At 43.4% G+C, this 20,088-nt stretch overlaps 17 non-coding genes across 17 annotated transcripts; all 17 read right to left on the reverse strand.

Moving 5' to 3' along the window:
- Window positions 1-128: 128 nt before the first annotated feature.
- On the reverse strand, window positions 129-247 carry LOC136741310 (5S ribosomal RNA). The gene has a single exon (XR_010814008.1). It is a non-coding gene; the product is annotated as a 5S ribosomal RNA (ribosomal RNA).
- Window positions 248-1,313: 1,066 nt separating this feature from the next.
- LOC136741311 (5S ribosomal RNA) lies at window positions 1,314-1,432 on the reverse strand. Its single transcript, XR_010814009.1, has one exon. It is a non-coding gene; the product is annotated as a 5S ribosomal RNA (ribosomal RNA).
- Window positions 1,433-2,487: 1,055 nt separating this feature from the next.
- On the reverse strand, window positions 2,488-2,606 carry LOC136741634 (5S ribosomal RNA). The gene has a single exon (XR_010814318.1). It is a non-coding gene; the product is annotated as a 5S ribosomal RNA (ribosomal RNA).
- A 1,066-nt stretch (window positions 2,607-3,672) lies between these two features.
- LOC136741312 (5S ribosomal RNA) lies at window positions 3,673-3,791 on the reverse strand. Its single transcript, XR_010814010.1, has one exon. It is a non-coding gene; the product is annotated as a 5S ribosomal RNA (ribosomal RNA).
- Window positions 3,792-4,857: 1,066 nt separating this feature from the next.
- On the reverse strand, window positions 4,858-4,976 carry LOC136741582 (5S ribosomal RNA). The gene has a single exon (XR_010814268.1). It is a non-coding gene; the product is annotated as a 5S ribosomal RNA (ribosomal RNA).
- A 1,050-nt stretch (window positions 4,977-6,026) lies between these two features.
- On the reverse strand, window positions 6,027-6,145 carry LOC136741313 (5S ribosomal RNA). The gene has a single exon (XR_010814011.1). It is a non-coding gene; the product is annotated as a 5S ribosomal RNA (ribosomal RNA).
- A 1,066-nt stretch (window positions 6,146-7,211) lies between these two features.
- Window positions 7,212-7,330, reverse strand: LOC136741583 (5S ribosomal RNA). The gene has a single exon (XR_010814269.1). It is a non-coding gene; the product is annotated as a 5S ribosomal RNA (ribosomal RNA).
- Window positions 7,331-8,380: 1,050 nt separating this feature from the next.
- Window positions 8,381-8,499, reverse strand: LOC136741464 (5S ribosomal RNA). The gene has a single exon (XR_010814156.1). It is a non-coding gene; the product is annotated as a 5S ribosomal RNA (ribosomal RNA).
- Window positions 8,500-9,565: 1,066 nt separating this feature from the next.
- Window positions 9,566-9,684, reverse strand: LOC136741414 (5S ribosomal RNA). Its single transcript, XR_010814107.1, has one exon. It is a non-coding gene; the product is annotated as a 5S ribosomal RNA (ribosomal RNA).
- A 1,055-nt stretch (window positions 9,685-10,739) lies between these two features.
- On the reverse strand, window positions 10,740-10,858 carry LOC136741314 (5S ribosomal RNA). Its single transcript, XR_010814012.1, has one exon. It is a non-coding gene; the product is annotated as a 5S ribosomal RNA (ribosomal RNA).
- A 1,058-nt stretch (window positions 10,859-11,916) lies between these two features.
- Window positions 11,917-12,035, reverse strand: LOC136741315 (5S ribosomal RNA). Its single transcript, XR_010814013.1, has one exon. It is a non-coding gene; the product is annotated as a 5S ribosomal RNA (ribosomal RNA).
- A 1,058-nt stretch (window positions 12,036-13,093) lies between these two features.
- On the reverse strand, window positions 13,094-13,212 carry LOC136741316 (5S ribosomal RNA). The gene has a single exon (XR_010814014.1). It is a non-coding gene; the product is annotated as a 5S ribosomal RNA (ribosomal RNA).
- Window positions 13,213-14,270: 1,058 nt separating this feature from the next.
- On the reverse strand, window positions 14,271-14,389 carry LOC136741317 (5S ribosomal RNA). Its single transcript, XR_010814015.1, has one exon. It is a non-coding gene; the product is annotated as a 5S ribosomal RNA (ribosomal RNA).
- A 1,066-nt stretch (window positions 14,390-15,455) lies between these two features.
- Window positions 15,456-15,574, reverse strand: LOC136741329 (5S ribosomal RNA). Its single transcript, XR_010814027.1, has one exon. It is a non-coding gene; the product is annotated as a 5S ribosomal RNA (ribosomal RNA).
- A 1,055-nt stretch (window positions 15,575-16,629) lies between these two features.
- Window positions 16,630-16,748, reverse strand: LOC136741635 (5S ribosomal RNA). The gene has a single exon (XR_010814319.1). It is a non-coding gene; the product is annotated as a 5S ribosomal RNA (ribosomal RNA).
- A 1,066-nt stretch (window positions 16,749-17,814) lies between these two features.
- LOC136741319 (5S ribosomal RNA) lies at window positions 17,815-17,933 on the reverse strand. The gene has a single exon (XR_010814017.1). It is a non-coding gene; the product is annotated as a 5S ribosomal RNA (ribosomal RNA).
- A 1,066-nt stretch (window positions 17,934-18,999) lies between these two features.
- Window positions 19,000-19,118, reverse strand: LOC136741584 (5S ribosomal RNA). Its single transcript, XR_010814270.1, has one exon. It is a non-coding gene; the product is annotated as a 5S ribosomal RNA (ribosomal RNA).
- Window positions 19,119-20,088: the final 970 nt, after the last annotated feature.

A 20,088-nucleotide genomic window follows, 5' to 3' on the forward strand; every position in this document is an offset into this window, starting at 1 on the left:
CGTTGGAGAACAAGATCTATTGTATGCCTGTGTATTTGGGGAAGTCAAATCTGAAATAATGATGAAATTGCGTGTATCCAAAGTTAAAACTCGTGATTTGTCGCCCTCTGGTGTGTAAAAGATGCAAAAGCTTACAGCACCTGGTATTCCCAGGCGGTCTCCCATCCAAGTACTGACCAGGCCCGAGCCTGCTTAGCTTCCGAGATCGGACGAGATCGGGCGTATTCAGGCTAGTATGGCCGTAAGCCAGAAAGGCTGTCCCTGACGCTCTACTTAAAGGGAAGGCAATATCCGTTTCTGCCGTTCATACTTACAGTTGAACTGTCTCTCTACTCTAAAGCCCGGGACACAGCAGCGCGCCGCAGATAGTCCCTGCTAACACGCCACGTTGTGGCAACATTGTGGCAACGTTGTGCGTTAGCTGGGGTGCCACACCAGACCGGAACTATATATTACAAAACGAACACATTGTCTTGATAAAACAGCTGTAATTGAGTGCCTGACACGCCAGTCAAGCGCAATCTTGAGAAGGTGTGCATTTCAGTAAGGATTTCAATTGACATGCAGTATGAAACTGAAAGGAGGTTGCATCACTATGATGCATAACATTGCATGTATTGTATTTTCAAGTGTGTGCATTCATCCTGTTGTCATTTTGTTTTGAAAGCAGAAGAATCATTCAACAGGTTGCTGAGACAAATGTAAACCAGTAAAACATATGAAGAGAAACAAACCTTGAATATAAGTTCAGTTGTTTAAACATTTGACAAACTATGGTGAGGGGGTAAGAAAACACACAAATCCAGCAGCTCCTGTATTTCAATACACCAGAACCCAATATTATTGGCGAGTCGGGTAGTCCATCATCACAGTTCGAGGGCAGGCATCATTTCAGTAATTTCATCCCGTTGCATTCACATCCGTGCCTTGAATGAGATTGAATGTGATCTTTGCTCTCAAGTATTGTCCCAAGTTTTACACTTTCGTGCTTTGCATGAATGGGAATGGAACCGTGTGTGTTGAATGAGGCTCCTTGTGAGCACTGAACTTTGTCCGGTGGAGTTCCTTTTTGTGTTGCTGTAATTGTGTCATTTCTCGATGAGAAAGATTAGGCAACATTTAGTCACTTCTAGCCATGATGCTCAATTTATTTACGAATGTACACTAGTTACTAGGGACCGTTTACGTTGGAGAACAAGATCTATTGTATGCCTGTGTATTTGGGGAAGTCAAATCTGAAATAATGATGAAATTGCGTGTATCCAAAGTTAAAACTCGTGATTTGTCGCCCTCTGGTGTGTAAAAGATGCAAAAGCTTACAGCACCTGGTATTCCCAGGCGGTCTCCCATCCAAGTACTGACCAGGCCCGAGCCTGCTTAGCTTCCGAGATCGGACGAGATCGGGCGTATTCAGGCTAGTATGGCCGTAAGCCAGGGAGGCTGTCCCTGACGCTCTACTTAAAGGGAAGGCAATATCCGTTTCTGCCGCTCATACTTGCAATTGAACTGTCTCTCTACTCTAAAGTCCGGGACACACCAGCGCGCCGCAGACAGTCCCTGCTAACACGAAACGTTGTGGCAACGTTGTGCGTTAGCTGGGGTGCCACACCAGACCGGAACTATATATTACAAAACGAACACATTGTCTTGATAAAACAGCTGTAATTGAGTGCCTGACACGCCAGTCAAGCGCAATCTTGAGAAGGTGTGCATTTCAGTAAGGATTTCAATTGACATGCAGTATGAAACTGAAAGGAGGTTGCATCACTATGATGCATAACATTGCATGTATTGTATTTTCAAGTGTGTGCATTCATCCTGTTGTCATTTTGTTTTGAAAGCAGAAGAATCATTCAACAGGTTGCTGAGACAAATGTAAACCAGTAAAACATATGAAGAGAAACAAACCTTGAATATAAGTTCAGTTGTTTAAACATTTGACAAACTATGGTGAGGGGGTAAGAAAACACACAAATCCAGCAGCTCCTGTACTTCAATACACCAGAACCCAATATTATTGGCGAGTCGGGTAGTCCATCATCACAGTTCGAGGGCAGGCATAATTTCAGTAATTTCATCCCGTTGCATTCACATCCGTGCCTTGAATGAGATTGAATGTGATCTTTGCTCTCAAGTATGTTCCCAAGTTTTACACTTTCGTGCATTGCATGAATGGGAATGGAACCGTATGTGTTGAATGAAGCTCCTTGTGAGCACTGAACTTTGTCCGGTGGAGTTCCTTTTTGTGTTGCTGTAATTGTGTCATTTCTCGATGAGAAAGATTAGGCAACATTTAGTCACTTCTAGCCATGATGCTCAATTTATTTACGAATGTACCCTAGTTACTAGGGACCGTTTACGTTGGAGAACAAGATCTATTGTATGCCTGTGTATTTGGGGAAGTCAAATCTGAAATAATGATGAAATTGCGTGTATCCAAAGTTAAAACTCGTGATTTGTCGCCCTCTGGTGTGTAAAAGATGCAAAAGCTTACAGCACCTGGTATTTCCAGGCAGTCTCCCATCCAAGTACTGACCAGGCCCAAGCCTGCTTAGCTTCCGAGATCGGACGAGATCGGGCGTATTCAGGCTAGTATGGCCGTAAGCCAGGGAGGCTGTCCCTGACGCTCTACTTAAAGGGAAGGCAATATCCGTTTCTGCCGTTCATACTTACAGTTGAACTGTCTCTCTACTCTAAAGCCCGGGACACACCAGCGCGCCGCAGACAGTCCCTGCTAACACGCCACGTTGTGGCAACATTGTGGCAACGTTGTGCGTTAGCTGGGGTGCCACACCAGACCGGAACTATATATTACAAAACGAACACATTGTCTTGATAAAACAGCTGTAATTGAGTGCCTGACACGCCAGTCAAGCGCAATCTTGAGAAGGTGTGCATTTCAGTAAGGATTTAAATTGACATGCAGTATGAAACTGAAAGGAGGTTGCATCACTATGATGCATAACATTGCATGTATTGTATTTTCAAGTGTGTGCATTCATCCTGTTGTCATTTTGTTTTGAAAGCAGAAGAATCATTCAACAGGTTGCTGAGACAAATGTAAACCAGTAAAACATATGAAGAGAAACAAACCTTGAATATAAGTTCAGTTGTTTAAACATTTGACAAACTATGGTGAGGGGGTAAGAAAACACACAAATCCAGCAGCTCCTGTATTTCAATACACCAGAACCCAATATTATTGGCGAGTCGGGTAGTCCATCATCACAGTTCGAGGGCAGGCATCATTTCAGTAATTTCATCTTGTTGCATTCACATCCGTGCCTTGAATGAGATTGAATGTGATCCTTGCTCTCAAGTATGTTCCCAAGTTTTACACTTTCGTGCTTTGCATGAATGGGAATGGAACCGTGTGTGTTGAATGAGGCTCCTTGTGAGCACTGAACTTTGTCCGGTGGAGTTCCTTTTTGTGTTGCTGTAATTCTGTCATTTCTCGATGAGAAAGATTAGGCAACATTTAGTCACTTCTAGCCATGATGCTCAATTTATTTATGAATGTACCCTAGTTACTAGGGACCGTTTACATTGGAGAACAAGATCTATTGTATGCCTGTGTATTTGGGGAAGTCAAATCTGAAATAATGATGAAATTGCGTGTATCCAAAGTTAAAACTCGTGATATGTCGCCCTCTGGTGTGTAAAAGATGCAAAAGCTTACAGCACCTGGTATTCCCAGGCGGTCTCCCATCCAAGTACTGACCAGGCCCGAGCCTGCTTAGCTTCCGAGATCGGACGAGATCGGGCGTATTCAGGCTAGTATGGCCGTAAGCTAGGAATGCTGTCCCTGACGCTCTACTTAAAGGGAAGGCAATATCCGTTTCTGCCGTTCATACTTACAGTTGAACTGTCTCTCTACTCTAAAGCCCGGGACACACCAGCGCGCCGCAGACAGTCCCTGCTAACACGCCACGTTGTGGCAACATTGTGGCAACGTTGTGCGTTAGCTGGGGTGCCACACCAGACCGGAACTATATATTACAAAACGAACACATTGTCTTGATAAAACAGCTGTAATTGAGTGCCTGACACGCCAGTCAAGCGCAATCTTGAGAAGGTGTGCATTTCAGTAAGGATTTCAATTGACATGCAGTATGAAACTGAAAGGAGGTTGCATCACTATGATGCATAACATTGCATGTATTGTTTTTACAAGTGTGTGCATTCATCCTGTTGTCATTTTGTTTTGAAAGCAGAAGAATCATTCAACAGGTTGCTGAGACAAATGTAAACCAGTAAAACATATGAAGAGAAACAAACCTTGAATATAAGTTCAGTTGTTTAAACATTTGACAAACTATGGTGAGGGGGTAAGAAAACACACAAATCCAGCAGCTCCTGTATTTCAATACACCAGAACCCAATATTATTGGCGAGTCGGGTAGTCCATCATCACAGTTCGAGGGCAGGCATCATTTCAGTAATTTCATCCCGTTGCATTCACATCCGTGCCTTGAATGAGATTGAATGTGATCTTTGCTCTCAAGTATGTTCCCAAGTTTTACACTTTCGTGCTTTGCATGAATGGGAATGGAACCGTGTGTGTTGAATGAGGCTCCTTGTGAGCACTGAACTTTGTCCGGTGGAGTTCCTTTTTGTGTTGCTGTAATTGTGTCATTTCTCGATGAGAAAGATTAGGCAACATTTAGTCACTTCTAGCCATGATGCTCAATTTATTTACGAATGTACCCTAGTTACTAGGGACCGTTTACATTGGAGAACAAGATCTATTGTATGCCTGTGTATTTGGGGAAGTCAAATCTGAAATAATGATGAAATTGCGTGTATCCAAAGTTAAAACTCGTGATTTGTCGCCCTCTGGTGTGTAAAAGATGCAAAAGCTTACAGCACCTGGTATTCCCAGGCGGTCTCCCATCCAAGTACTGACCAGGCCCGAGCCTGCTTAGTTTCCGAGATCGGACGAGATCGGGCGTATTCAGGCTAGTATGGCCGTAAGCCAGGGAGGCTGTCCCTGACGCTCTACTTAAAGGGAAGGCAATATCCGTTTCTGCCGCTCATACTTACAGTTGAACTGTCTCTCTACTCTAAAGTCCGGGACACACCAGCACGCCGCAGACAGTCCCTGCTAACACGAAACGTTGTGGCAACGTTGTGCGTTAGCTGGGGTGCCACACCAGACCTATGTATTACAAAACGAACACATTGTCTTGATAAAACAGCTGTAATTGAGTGCCTGACACGCCATTCAAGCGCAATCTTGAGAAGGTGTGCATTTCAGTAAGGATTTCAATTGACATGCAGTATGAAACTGAAAGGAGGTTGCATCACTATGATGCATAACATTGCATGTATTGTATTTTCAAGTGTGTGCATTCATCCTGTTGTCATTTTGTTTTGAAAGCAGAAGAATCATTCAACAGGTTGCTGAGACAAATGTAAACCAGTAAAACATATGAAGAGAAACAAACCTTGAATATAAGTTCAGTTGTTTAAACATTTGACAAACTATGGTGAGGGGGTAAGAAAACACACAAATCCAGCAGCTCCTGTATTTCAATACACCAGAACCCAATATTATTGGCGAGTCGGGTAGTCCATCATCACAGTTCGAGGGCAGGCATCATTTCAGTAATTTCATCCCGTTGCATTCACATCCGTGCCTTGAATGAGATTGAATGTGATCTTTGCTCTCAAGTATGTTCCCAAGTTTTACACTTTCGTGCTTTGCATGAATGGGAATGGAACCGTGTGTGTTGAATGAGGCTCCTTGTGAGCACTGAACTTTGTCCGGTGGAGTTCCTTTTTGTGTTGCTGTAATTGTGTCATTTCTCGATGAGAAAGATTAGGCAACATTTAGTCACTTCGAGCCATGATGCTCAATTTATTTACGAATGTACCCTAGTTACTAGGGACCGTTTACGTTGGAGAACAAGATCTATTGTATGCCTGTGTATTTGGGGAAGTCAAATCTGAAATAATGATGAAATTGCGTGTATCCAAAGTTAAAACTCGTGATTTGTCGCCCTCTGGTGTGTAAAAGATGCAAAAGCTTACAGCACCTGGTATTCCCAGGCGGTCTCCCATCCAAGTACTGACCAGGCCCGAGCCTGCTTAGCTTCCGAGATCGGACGAGATCGGGCGTATTCAGGCTAGTATGGCCGTAAGCTAGGAATGCTGTCCCTGACGCTCTACTTAAAGGGAAGGCAATATCCGTTTCTGCCGTTCATACTTACAGTTGAACTGTCTCTCTACTCTAAAGCCCGGGACACACCAGCGCGCCGCAGACAGTCCCTGCTAACACGCCACGTTGTGGCAACATTGTGGCAACGTTGTGCGTTAGCTGGGGTGCCACACCAGACCGGAACTATATATTACAAAACGAACACATTGTCTTGATAAAACAGCTGTAATTGAGTGCCTGACACGCCAGTCAAGCGCAATCTTGAGAAGGTGTGCATTTCAGTAAGGATTTCAATTGACATGCAGTATGAAACTGAAAGGAGGTTGCATCACTATGATGCATAACATTGCATGTATTGTTTTTACAAGTGTGTGCATTCATCCTGTTGTCATTTTGTTTTGAAAGCAGAAGAATCATTCAACAGGTTGCTGAGACAAATGTAAACCAGTAAAACATATGAAGAGAAACAAACCTTGAATATAAGTTCAGTTGTTTAAACATTTGACAAACTATGGTGAGGGGGTAAGAAAACACACAAATCCAGCAGCTCCTGTATTTCAATACACCAGAACCCAATATTATTGGCGAGTCGGGTAGTCCATCATCACAGTTCGAGGGCAGGCATCATTTCAGTAATTTCATCCCGTTGCATTCACATCCGTGCCTTGAATGAGATTGAATGTGATCTTTGCTCTCAAGTATGTTCCCAAGTTTTACACTTTCGTGCTTTGCATGAATGGGAATGGAACCGTGTGTGTTGAATGAGGCTCCTTGTGAGCACTGAACTTTGTCCGGTGGAGTTCCTTTTTGTGTTGCTGTAATTGTGTCATTTCTCGATGAGAAAGATTAGGCAACATTTAGTCACTTCTAGCCATGATGCTCAATTTATTTACGAATGTACCCTAGTTACTAGGGACCGTTTACATTGGAGAACAAGATCTATTGTATGCCTGTGTATTTGGGGAAGTCAAATCTGAAATAATGATGAAATTGCGTGTATCCAAAGTTAAAACTCGTGATTTGTCGCCCTCTGGTGTGTAAAAGATGCAAAAGCTTACAGCACCTGGTATTCCCAGGCGGTCTCCCATCCAAGTACTGACCAGGCCCGAGCCTGCTTAGTTTCCGAGATCGGACGAGATCGGGCGTATTCAGGCTAGTATGGCCGTAAGCCAGGGAGGCTGTCCCTGACGCTCTACTTAAAGGGAAGGCAATATCCGTTTCTGCCGCTCATACTTACAGTTGAACTGTCTCTCTACTCTAAAGTCCGGGACACACCAGCACGCCGCAGACAGTCCCTGCTAACACGAAACGTTGTGGCAACGTTGTGCGTTAGCTGGGGTGCCACACCAGACCTATGTATTACAAAACGAACACATTGTCTTGATAAAACAGCTGTAATTGAGTGCCTGACACGCCATTCAAGCGCAATCTTGAGAAGGTGTGCATTTCAGTAAGGATTTCAATTGACATGCAGTATGAAACTGAAAGGAGGTTGCATCACTATGATGCATAACATTGCATGTATTGTATTTTCAAGTGTGTGCATTCATCCTGTTGTCATTTTGTTTTGAAAGCAGAAGAATCATTCAACAGGTTGCTGAGACAAATGTAAACCAGTAAAACATATGAAGAGAAACAAACCTTGAATATAAGTTCAGTTGTTTAAACATTTGACAAACTATGGTGAGGGGGTAAGAAAACACACAAATCCAGCAGCTCCTGTATTTCAATACACCAGAACCCAATATTATTGGCGAGTCGGGTAGTCCATCATCACAGTTCGAGGGCAGGCATCATTTCAGTAATTTCATCCCGTTGCATTCACATCCGTGCCTTGAATGAGATTGAATGTGATCTTTGCTCTCAAGTATGTTCCCAAGTTTTACACTTTCGTGCTTTGCATGAATGGGAATGGAACCGTGTGTGTTGAATGAGGCTCCTTGTGAGCACTGAACTTTGTCCGGTGGAGTTCCTTTTTGTGTTGCTGTAATTGTGTCATTTCTCGATGAGAAAGATTAGGCAACATTTAGTCACTTCGAGCCATGATGCTCAATTTATTTACGAATGTACCCTAGTTACTAGGGACCGTTTACGTTGGAGAACAAGATCTATTGTATGCCTGTGTATTTGGGGAAGTCAAATCTGAAATAATGATGAAATTGCGTGTATCCAAAGTTAAAACTCGTGATTTGTCGCCCTCTGGTGTGTAAAAGATGCAAAAGCTTACAGCACCTGGTATTCCCAGGCGGTCTCCCATCCAAGTACTGACCAGGCCCGAGCCTGCTTAGCTTCCGAGATCGTACGAGATCGGGCGTATTCAGGCTAGTATGGCCGTAAGCCAGGGAGGCTGTCCCTGACGCTCTACTTAAAGGGAAGGCAATATCCGTTTCTGCCGTTCATACTTACAGTTGAACTGTCTCTCTACTCTAAAGCCCGGGACACACCAGCGCGCCGCAGACAGTCCCTGATAACACGCCACGTTGTGGCAACATTGTGGCAACGTTGTGCGTTAGCTGGGGTGCCACACCAGACCGGAACTATATATTACAAAACGAACACATTCTCTTGATAAAACAGCTGTAATTGAGTGCCTGACACGCCAGTCAAGCGCAATCTTGAGAAGGTGTGCATTTCAGTAAGGATTTCAATTGACATGCAGTATGAAACTGAAAGGAGGTTGCATCACTATGATGCATTACATTGCATGTATTGTATTTTCAAGTGTGTGCATTCATCCTGTTGTCATTTTGTTTTGAAAGCAGAAGAATCATTCAACAGGTTGCTGAGACAAATGTAAACCAGTAAAACATATGAAGAGAAACAAACCTTGAATATAAGTTCAGTTGTTTAAACATTTGACAAACTATGGTGAGGGGGTAAGAAAACACACAAATCCAGCAGCTCCTGTATTTCAATACACCAGAACCCAATATTATTGGCGAGTCGGGTAGTCCATCATCACAGTTCGAGGGCAGGCATCATTTCAGTAATTTCATCCCGTTGCATTCACATCCGTGCCTTGAATGAGATTGAATGTGATCTTTGCTCTCAAGTATGTTCCCAAGTTTTACACTTTCGTGCTTTGCATGAATGGGAATGGAACCGTGTGTGTTGAATGAGGCTCCTTGTGAGCACTGAACTCTGTCCGGTGGAGTTCCTTTTTGTGTTGCTGTAATTGTGTCATTTCTCGATGAGAAAGATTAGGCAACATTTAGTCACTTCTAGCCATGATGCTCAATTTATTTACGAATGTACCCTAGTTACTAGGGACCGTTTACGTTGGAGAACAAGATCTATTGTATGCCTGTGTATTTGGGGAAGTCAAATCTGAAATAATGATGAAATTGCGTGTATCCAAAGTTAAAACTCGTGATTTGTCGCCCTCTGGTGTGTAAAAGATGCAAAAGCTTACAGCACCTGGTTTTCCCAGGTGGTCTCCCATCCAAGTACTGACCAGGCCCGAGCCTGCTTAGCTTCCGAGATCGGACGAGATCGGGCGTATTCAGGCTAGTATGGCCGTAAGCCAGGGAGGCTGTCCCTGACGCTCTACTTAAAGGGAAGGCAATATCCGTTTCTGCCGCTCATACTTGCAGTTGAACTGTCTCTCTACTCTAAAGTCCGGGACACACCAGCGCGCCGCAGACAGTCCCTGCTAACACGAAACGTTGTGGCAACGTTGTACGTTAGCTGGGGTGCCACACCAGACCGGAACTATATATTACAAAACGAACACATTGTCTTGATAAAACAGCTGTAATTGAGTGCCTGACACGCCAGTCAAGCGCAATCTTGAGAAGGTGTGCATTTCAGTAAGGATTTCAATTGACATGCAGTATGAAACTGAAAGGAGGTTGCATCACTATGATGCATAACATTGCATGTATTGTATTTTCAAGTGTGTGCATTCATCCTGTTGTCATTTTGTTTTGAAAGCAGAAGAATCATTCAACAGGTTGCTGAGACAAATGTAAACCAGTAAAACATATGAAGAGAAACAAACCTTGAATATAAGTTCAGTTGTTTAAACATTTGACAAACTATGGTGAGGGGGTAAGAAAACACACAAATCCAGCAGCTCCTGTATTTCAATACACCAGAACCCAATATTATTGGCGAGTCGGGTAGTCCATCATCACAGTTCGAGGGCAGGCATCATTTCAGTAATTTCATCCCGTTGCATTCACATCCGTGCCTTGAATGAGATTGAATGTGATCTTTGCTCTCAAGTATGTTCCCAAGTTTTACACTTTCGTGCTTTGCATGAATGGGAATGGAACCGTGTGTGTTGAATGAGGCTCCTTGTGAGCACTGAACTTTGTCCGGTGGAGTTCCTTTTTGTGTTGCTGTAATTGTGTAATTTCTCGATGAGAAAGATTAGGCAACATTTAGTCACTTCTAGCCATGATGCTCAATTTATTTACGAATGTACCCTAGTTACTAGGGACCGTTTACGTTGGAGAACAAGATCTATTGTATGCCTGTGTATTTGGGGAAGTCAAATCTGAAATAATGATGAAATTGCGTGTATCCAAAGTTAAAACTCGTGATTTGTCGCCCTCTGGTGTGTAAAAGATGCAAAAGCTTACAGCACCTGGTATTCCCAGGCGGTCTCCCATCCAAGTACTGACCAGGCCCGAGCCTGCTTAGCTTCCGAGATCGGACGAGATCGGGCGTATTCAGGCTAGTATGGCCGTAAGCCAGGGAGGCTGTCCCTGACGCTCTACTTAAAGGGAAGGCAATATCCGTTTCTGCCGCTCATACTTGCAGTTGAACTGTCTCTCTACTCTAAAGTCCGGGACACACCAGCGCGCCGCAGACAGTCCCTGCTAACACGAAACGTTGTGGCAACGTTGTGCGTTAGCTGGGGTGCCACACCAGACCGGAACTATATATTACAAAACGAACACATTGTCTTGATAAAACAGCTGTAATTGAGTGCCTGACACGCCAGTCAAGCGCAATCTTGAGAAGGTGTGCATTTCAGTAAGGATTTCAATTGACATGCAGTATGAAACTGAAAGGAGGTTGCATCACTATGATGCATAACATTGCATGTATTGTATTTTCAAGTGTGTGCATTCATCCTGTTGTCATTTTGTTTTGAAAGTAGAAGAATCATTTTTGCTGAGGTTGCTGAGACAAATGTAAACCAGTAAAACATATGAAGAGAAACAAACCTTGAATATAAGTTCAGTTGTTTAAACATTTGACAAACTATGGTGAGGGGGTAAGAAAACACACAAATCCAGCAGCTCCTGTATTTCAATACACCAGAACCCAATATTATTGGCGAGTCGGGTAGTCCATCATCACAGTTCGAGGGCAGGCATCATTTCAGTAATTTCATCCCGTTGCATTCACATCCGTGCCTTGAATGAGATTGAATGTGATCTTTGCTCTCAAGTATGTTCCCAAGTTTTACACTTTCGTGCTTTGCATGAATGGGAATGGAACCGTGTGTGTTGAATGAGGCTCCTTGTGAGCACTGAACTTTGTCCGGTGGAGTTCCTTTTTGTGTTGCTGTAATTGTGTCATTTCTCGATGAGAAAGATTAGGCAACATTTAGTCACTTCTAGCCATGATGCTCAATTTATTTATGAATGTACCCTAGTTACTAGGGACCGTTTACGTTGGAGAACAAGATCTATTGTATGCCTGTGTATTTGGGGAAGTCAAATCTGAAATAATGATGAAATTGCGTGTATCCAAAGTTAAAACTCGTGATTTGTCGCCCTCTGGTGTGTAAAAGATGCAAAAGCTTACAGCACCTGGTATTCCCAGGCGGTCTCCCATCCAAGTACTGACCAGGCCCGAGCCTGCTTAGCTTCCGAGATCGGACGAGATCGGGCGTATTCAGGCTAGTATGGCCGTAAGCCAGGGAGGCTGTCCCTGACGCTCTACTTAAAGGGAAGGCAATATCCGTTTCTGCCGCTCATACTTGCAGTTGAACTGTCTCTCTACTCTAAAGTCCGGGACACACCAGCGCGCCGCAGACAGTCCCTGCTAACACGAAACGTTGTGGCAACGTTGTGCGTTAGCTGGGGTGCCACACCAGACCGGAACTATATATTACAAAACGAACACATTGTCTTGATAAAACAGCTGTAATTGAGTGCCTGACACGCCAGTCAAGCGCAATCTTGAGAAGGTGTGCATTTCAGTAAGGATTTCAATTGACATGCAGTATGAAACTGAAAGGAGGTTGCATCACTATGATGCATAACATTGCATGTATTGTATTTTCAAGTGTGTGCATTCATCCTGTTGTCATTTTGTTTTGAAAGTAGAAGAATCATTTTTGCTGAGGTTGCTGAGACAAATGTAAACCAGTAAAACATATGAAGAGAAACAAACCTTGAATATAAGTTCAGTTGTTTAAACATTTGACAAACTATGGTGAGGGGGTAAGAAAACACACAAATCCAGCAGCTCCTGTATTTCAATACACCAGAACCCAATATTATTGGCGAGTCGGGTAGTCCATCATCACAGTTCGAGGGCAGGCATCATTTCAGTAATTTCATCCCGTTGCATTCACATCCGTGCCTTGAATGAGATTGAATGTGATCTTTGCTCTCAAGTATGTTCCCAAGTTTTACACTTTCGTGCTTTGCATGAATGGGAATGGAACCGTGTGTGTTGAATGAGGCTCCTTGTGAGCACTGAACTTTGTCCGGTGGAGTTCCTTTTTGTGTTGCTGTAATTGTGTCATTTCTCGATGAGAAAGATTAGGCAACATTTAGTCACTTCTAGCCATGATGCTCAATTTATTTATGAATGTACCCTAGTTACTAGGGACCGTTTACGTTGGAGAACAAGATCTATTGTATGCCTGTGTATTTGGGGAAGTCAAATCTGAAATAATGATGAAATTGCGTGTATCCAAAGTTAAAACTCGTGATTTGTCGCCCTCTGGTGTGTAAAAGATGCAATAGCTTACAGCACCTGGTATTCCCAGGCGGTCTCCCATCCAAGTACTGACCAGGCCCGAGCCTGCTTAGCTTCCGAGATCGGACGAGATCGGGCGTATTCAGGCTAGTATGGCCGTAAGCCAGGGAGGCTGTCCCTGACGCTCTACTTAAAGGGAAGGCAATATCCGTTTCTGCCGCTCATACTTGCAGTTGAACTGTCTCTCTACTCTAAAGTCCGGGACACACCAGCGCGCCGCAGACAGTCCCTGCTAACACGAAACGTTGTGGCAACGTTGTGCGTTAGCTGGGGTGCCACACCAGACCGGAACTATATATTACAAAACGAACACATTGTCTTGATAAAACAGCTGTAATTGAGTGCCTGACACGCCAGTCAAGCGCAATCTTGAGAAGGTGTGCATTTCAGTAAGGATTTCAATTGACATGCAGTATGAAACTGAAAGGAGGTTGCATCACTATGATGCATAACATTGCATGTATTGTATTTTCAAGTGTGTGCATTCATCCTGTTGTCATTTTGTTTTGAAAGTAGAAGAATCATTTTTGCTGAGGTTGCTGAGACAAATGTAAACCAGTAAAACATATGAAGAGAAACAAACCTTGAATATAAGTTCAGTTGTTTAAACATTTGACAAACTATGGTGAGGGGGTAAGAAAACACACAAATCCAGCAGCTCCTGTATTTCAATACACCAGAACCCAATATTATTGGCGAGTCGGGTAGTCCATCATCACAGTTCGAGGGCAGGCATCATTTCAGTAATTTCATCCCGTTGCATTCACATCCGTGCCTTGAATGAGATTGAATGTGATCTTTGCTCTCAAGTATGTTCCCAAGTTTTACACTTTCGTGCTTTGCATGAATGGGAATGGAACCGTGTGTGTTGAATGAGGCTCCTTGTGAGCACTGAACTTTGTCCGGTGGAGTTCCTTTTTGTGTTGCTGTAATTGTGTCATTTCTCGATGAGAAAGATTAGGCAACATTTAGTCACTTCTAGCCATGATGCTCAATTTATTTATGAATGTACCCTAGTTACTAGGGACCGTTTACGTTGGAGAACAAGATCTATTGTATGCCTGTGTATTTGGGGAAGTCAAATCTGAAATAATGATGAAATTGCGTGTATCCAAAGTTAAAACTCGTGATTTGTCGCCCTCTGGTGTGTAAAAGATGCAAAAGCTTACAGCACCTGGTATTCCCAGGCGGTCTCCCATCCAAGTACTGACCAGGCCCGAGCCTGCTTAGCTTCCGAGATCGGACGAGATCGGGCGTATTCAGGCTAGTATGGCCGTAAGCCAGAAAGGCTGTCCCTGACGCTCTACTTAAAGGGAAGGCAATATCCGTTTCTGCCGTTCATACTTACAGTTGAACTGTCTCTCTACTCTAAAGCCCGGGACACAGCAGCGCGCCGCAGATAGTCCCTGCTAACACGCCACGTTGTGGCAACATTGTGGCAACGTTGTGCGTTAGCTGGGGTGCCACACCAGACCGGAACTATATATTACAAAACGAACACATTGTCTTGATAAAACAGCTGTAATTGAGTGCCTGACACGCCAGTCAAGCGCAATCTTGAGAAGGTGTGCATTTCAGTAAGGATTTCAATTGACATGCAGTATGAAACTGAAAGGAGGTTGCATCACTATGATGCATAACATTGCATGTATTGTATTTTCAAGTGTGTGCATTCATCCTGTTGTCATTTTGTTTTGAAAGCAGAAGAATCATTCAACAGGTTGCTGAGACAAATGTAAACCAGTAAAACATATGAAGAGAAACAAACCTTGAATATAAGTTCAGTTGTTTAAACATTTGACAAACTATGGTGAGGGGGTAAGAAAACACACAAATCCAGCAGCTCCTGTATTTCAATACACCAGAACCCAATATTATTGGCGAGTCGGGTAGTCCATCATCACAGTTCGAGGGCAGGCATCATTTCAGTAATTTCATCCCGTTGCATTCACATCCGTGCCTTGAATGAGATTGAATGTGATCTTTGCTCTCAAGTATTGTCCCAAGTTTTACACTTTCGTGCTTTGCATGAATGGGAATGGAACCGTGTGTGTTGAATGAGGCTCCTTGTGAGCACTGAACTTTGTCCGGTGGAGTTCCTTTTTGTGTTGCTGTAATTGTGTCATTTCTCGATGAGAAAGATTAGGCAACATTTAGTCACTTCTAGCCATGATGCTCAATTTATTTACGAATGTACACTAGTTACTAGGGACCGTTTACGTTGGAGAACAAGATCTATTGTATGCCTGTGTATTTGGGGAAGTCAAATCTGAAATAATGATGAAATTGCGTGTATCCAAAGTTAAAACTCGTGATTTGTCGCCCTCTGGTGTGTAAAAGATGCAAAAGCTTACAGCACCTGGTATTCCCAGGCGGTCTCCCATCCAAGTACTGACCAGGCCCGAGCCTGCTTAGCTTCCGAGATCGGATGAGATCGGGCGTATTCAGGCTAGTATGGCCGTAAGCCAGAGAGGCTGTCCCTGACGCTCTACTTAAAGGGAAGGCAATATCCGTTTCTGCCGCTCATACTTGCAATTGAACTGTCTCTCTACTCTAAAGTCCGGGACACACCAGCGCGCCGCAGACAGTCCCTGCTAACACGAAACGTTGTGGCAACGTTGTGCGTTAGCTGGGGTGCCACACCAGACCGGAACTATATATTACAAAACGAACACATTGTCTTGATAAAACAGCTGTAATTGAGTGCCTGACACGCCAGTCAAGCGCAATCTTGAGAAGGTGTGCATTTCAGTAAGGATTTCAATTGACATGCAGTATGAAACTGAAAGGAGGTTGCATCACTATGATGCATAACATTGCATGTATTGTATTTTCAAGTGTGTGCATTCATCCTGTTGTCATTTTGTTTTGAAAGCAGAAGAATCATTCAACAGGTTGCTGAGACAAATGTAAACCAGTAAAACATATGAAGAGAAACAAACCTTGAATATAAGTTCAGTTGTTTAAACATTTGACAAACTATGGTGAGGGGGTAAGAAAACACACAAATCCAGCAGCTCCTGTACTTCAATACACCAGAACCCAATATTATTGGCGAGTCGGGTAGTCCATCATCACAGTTCGAGGGCAGGCATAATTTCAGTAATTTCATCCCGTTGCATTCACATCCGTGCCTTGAATGAGATTGAATGTGATCTTTGCTCTCAAGTATGTTCCCAAGTTTTACACTTTCGTGCTTTGCATGAATGGGAATGGAACCGTATGTGTTGAATGAAGCTCCTTGTGAGCACTGAACTTTGTCCGGTGGAGTTCCTTTTTGTGTTGCTGTAATTGTGTCATTTCTCGATGAGAAAGATTAGGCAACATTTAGTCACTTCTAGCCATGATGCTCAATTTATTTACGAATGTACCCTAGTTACTAGGGACCGTTTACGTTGGAGAACAAGATCTATTGTATGCCTGTGTATTTGGGGAAGTCAAATCTGAAATAATGATGAAATTGCGTGTATCCAAAGTTAAAACTCGTGATTTGTCGCCCTCTGGTGTGTAAAAGATGCAAAAGCTTACAGCACCTGGTATTTCCAGGCAGTCTCCCATCCAAGTACTGACCAGGCCCAAGCCTGCTTAGCTTCCGAGATCGGACGAGATCGGGCGTATTCAGGCTAGTATGGCCGTAAGCCAGGGAGGCTGTCCCTGACGCTCTACTTAAAGGGAAGGCAATATCCGTTTCTGCCGTTCATACTTACAGTTGAACTGTCTCTCTACTCTAAAGCCCGGGACACACCAGCGCGCCGCAGACAGTCCCTGCTAACACGCCACGTTGTGGCAACATTGTGGCAACGTTGTGCGTTAGCTGGGGTGCCACACCAGACCGGAACTATATATTACAAAACGAACACATTGTCTTGATAAAACAGCTGTAATTGAGTGCCTGACACGCCAGTCAAGCGCAATCTTGAGAAGGTGTGCATTTCAGTAAGGATTTAAATTGACATGCAGTATGAAACTGAAAGGAGGTTGCATCACTATGATGCATAACATTGCATGTATTGTATTTTCAAGTGTGTGCATTCATCCTGTTGTCATTTTGTTTTGAAAGCAGAAGAATCATTCAACAGGTTGCTGAGACAAATGTAAACCAGTAAAACATATGAAGAGAAACAAACCTTGAATATAAGTTCAGTTGTTTAAACATTTGACAAACTATGGTGAGGGGGTAAGAAAACACACAAATCCAGCAGCTCCTGTATTTCAATACACCAGAACCCAATATTATTGGCGAGTCGGGTAGTCCATCATCACAGTTCGAGGGCAGGCATCATTTCAGTAATTTCATCTTGTTGCATTCACATCCGTGCCTTGAATGAGATTGAATGTGATCTTTGCTCTCAAGTATGTTCCCAAGTTTTACACTTTCGTGCTTTGCATGAATGGGAATGGAACCGTGTGTGTTGAATGAGGCTCCTTGTGAGCACTGAACTTTGTCCGGTGGAGTTCCTTTTTGTGTTGCTGTAATTCTGTCATTTCTCAATGAGAAAGATTAGGCAACATTTAGTCACTTCTAGCCATGATGCTCAATTTATTTATGAATGTACCCTAGTTACTAGGGACCGTTTACATTGGAGAACAAGATCTATTGTATGCCTGTGTATTTGGGGAAGTCAAATCTGAAATAATGATGAAATTGCGTGTATCCAAAGTTAAAACTCGTGATATGTCGCCCTCTGGTGTGTAAAAGATGCAAAAGCTTACAGCACCTGGTATTCCCAGGCGGTCTCCCATCCAAGTACTGACCAGGCCCGAGCCTGCTTAGCTTCCGAGATCGGACGAGATCGGGCGTATTCAGGCTAGTATGGCCGTAAGCTAGGAATGCTGTCCCTGACGCTCTACTTAAAGGGAAGGCAATATCCGTTTCTGCCGTTCATACTTACAGTTGAACTGTCTCTCTACTCTAAAGCCCGGGACACACCAGCGCGCCGCAGACAGTCCCTGCTAACACGCCACGTTGTGGCAACATTGTGGCAACGTTGTGCGTTAGCTGGGGTGCCACACCAGACCGGAACTATATATTACAAAACGAACACATTGTCTTGATAAAACAGCTGTAATTGAGTGCCTGACACGCCAGTCAAGCGCAATCTTGAGAAGGTGTGCATTTCAGTAAGGATTTCAATTGACATGCAGTATGAAACTGAAAGGAGGTTGCATCACTATGATGCATAACATTGCATGTATTGTTTTTACAAGTGTGTGCATTCATCCTGTTGTCATTTTGTTTTGAAAGCAGAAGAATCATTCAACAGGTTGCTGAGACAAATGTAAACCAGTAAAACATATGAAGAGAAACAAACCTTGAATATAAGTTCAGTTGTTTAAACATTTGACAAACTATGGTGAGGGGGTAAGAAAACACACAAATCCAGCAGCTCCTGTATTTCAATACACCAGAACCCAATATTATTGGCGAGTCGGGTAGTCCATCATCACAGTTCGAGGGCAGGCATCATTTCAGTAATTTCATCCCGTTGCATTCACATCCGTGCCTTGAATGAGATTGAATGTGATCTTTGCTCTCAAGTATGTTCCCAAGTTTTACACTTTCGTGCTTTGCATGAATGGGAATGGAACCGTGTGTGTTGAATGAGGCTCCTTGTGAGCACTGAACTTTGTCCGGTGGAGTTCCTTTTTGTGTTGCTGTAATTGTGTCATTTCTCGATGAGAAAGATTAGGCAACATTTAGTCACTTCTAGCCATGATGCTCAATTTATTTACGAATGTACCCTAGTTACTAGGGACCGTTTACATTGGAGAACAAGATCTATTGTATGCCTGTGTATTTGGGGAAGTCAAATCTGAAATAATGATGAAATTGCGTGTATCCAAAGTTAAAACTCGTGATTTGTCGCCCTCTGGTGTGTAAAAGATGCAAAAGCTTACAGCACCTGGTATTCCCAGGCGGTCTCCCATCCAAGTACTGACCAGGCCCGAGCCTGCTTAGTTTCCGAGATCGGACGAGATCGGGCGTATTCAGGCTAGTATGGCCGTAAGCCAGGGAGGCTGTCCCTGACGCTCTACTTAAAGGGAAGGCAATATCCGTTTCTGCCGCTCATACTTACAGTTGAACTGTCTCTCTACTCTAAAGTCCGGGACACACCAGCACGCCGCAGACAGTCCCTGCTAACACGAAACGTTGTGGCAACGTTGTGCGTTAGCTGGGGTGCCACACCAGACCTATGTATTACAAAACGAACACATTGTCTTGATAAAACAGCTGTAATTGAGTGCCTGACACGCCATTCAAGCGCAATCTTGAGAAGGTGTGCATTTCAGTAAGGATTTCAATTGACATGCAGTATGAAACTGAAAGGAGGTTGCATCACTATGATGCATAACATTGCATGTATTGTATTTTCAAGTGTGTGCATTCATCCTGTTGTCATTTTGTTTTGAAAGCAGAAGAATCATTCAACAGGTTGCTGAGACAAATGTAAACCAGTAAAACATATGAAGAGAAACAAACCTTGAATATAAGTTCAGTTGTTTAAACATTTGACAAACTATGGTGAGGGGGTAAGAAATGACACAAATCCAGCAGCTCCTGTATTTCAATACACCAGAAGCCAATATTATTGGCGAGTCGGGTAGTCCATCATCACAGTTCGAGGGCAGGCATCATTTCAGTAATTTCATCCCGTTGCATTCACATCCGTGCCTTGAATGAGATTGAATGTGATCTTTGCTCTCAAGTATGTTCCCAAGTTTTACACTTTCGTGCTTTGCATGAATGGGAATGGAACCGTGTGTGTTGAATGAGGCTCCTTGTGAGCACTGAACTTTGTCCGGTGGAGTTCCTTTTTGTGTTGCTGTAATTGTGTCATTTCTCGATGAGAAAGATTAGGCAACATTTAGTCACTTCTAGCCATGATGCTCAATTTATTTACGAATGTACCCTAGTTACTAGGGACCGTTTACGTTGGAGAACAAGATCTATTGTATGCCTGTGTATTTGGGGAAGTCAA

Source organism: Amia ocellicauda, unplaced genomic scaffold (genome assembly GCF_036373705.1).
Source record: "Amia ocellicauda isolate fAmiCal2 unplaced genomic scaffold, fAmiCal2.hap1 HAP1_SCAFFOLD_68, whole genome shotgun sequence".
Classification (NCBI taxonomy): domain Eukaryota; kingdom Metazoa; phylum Chordata; class Actinopteri; order Amiiformes; family Amiidae; genus Amia; species Amia ocellicauda.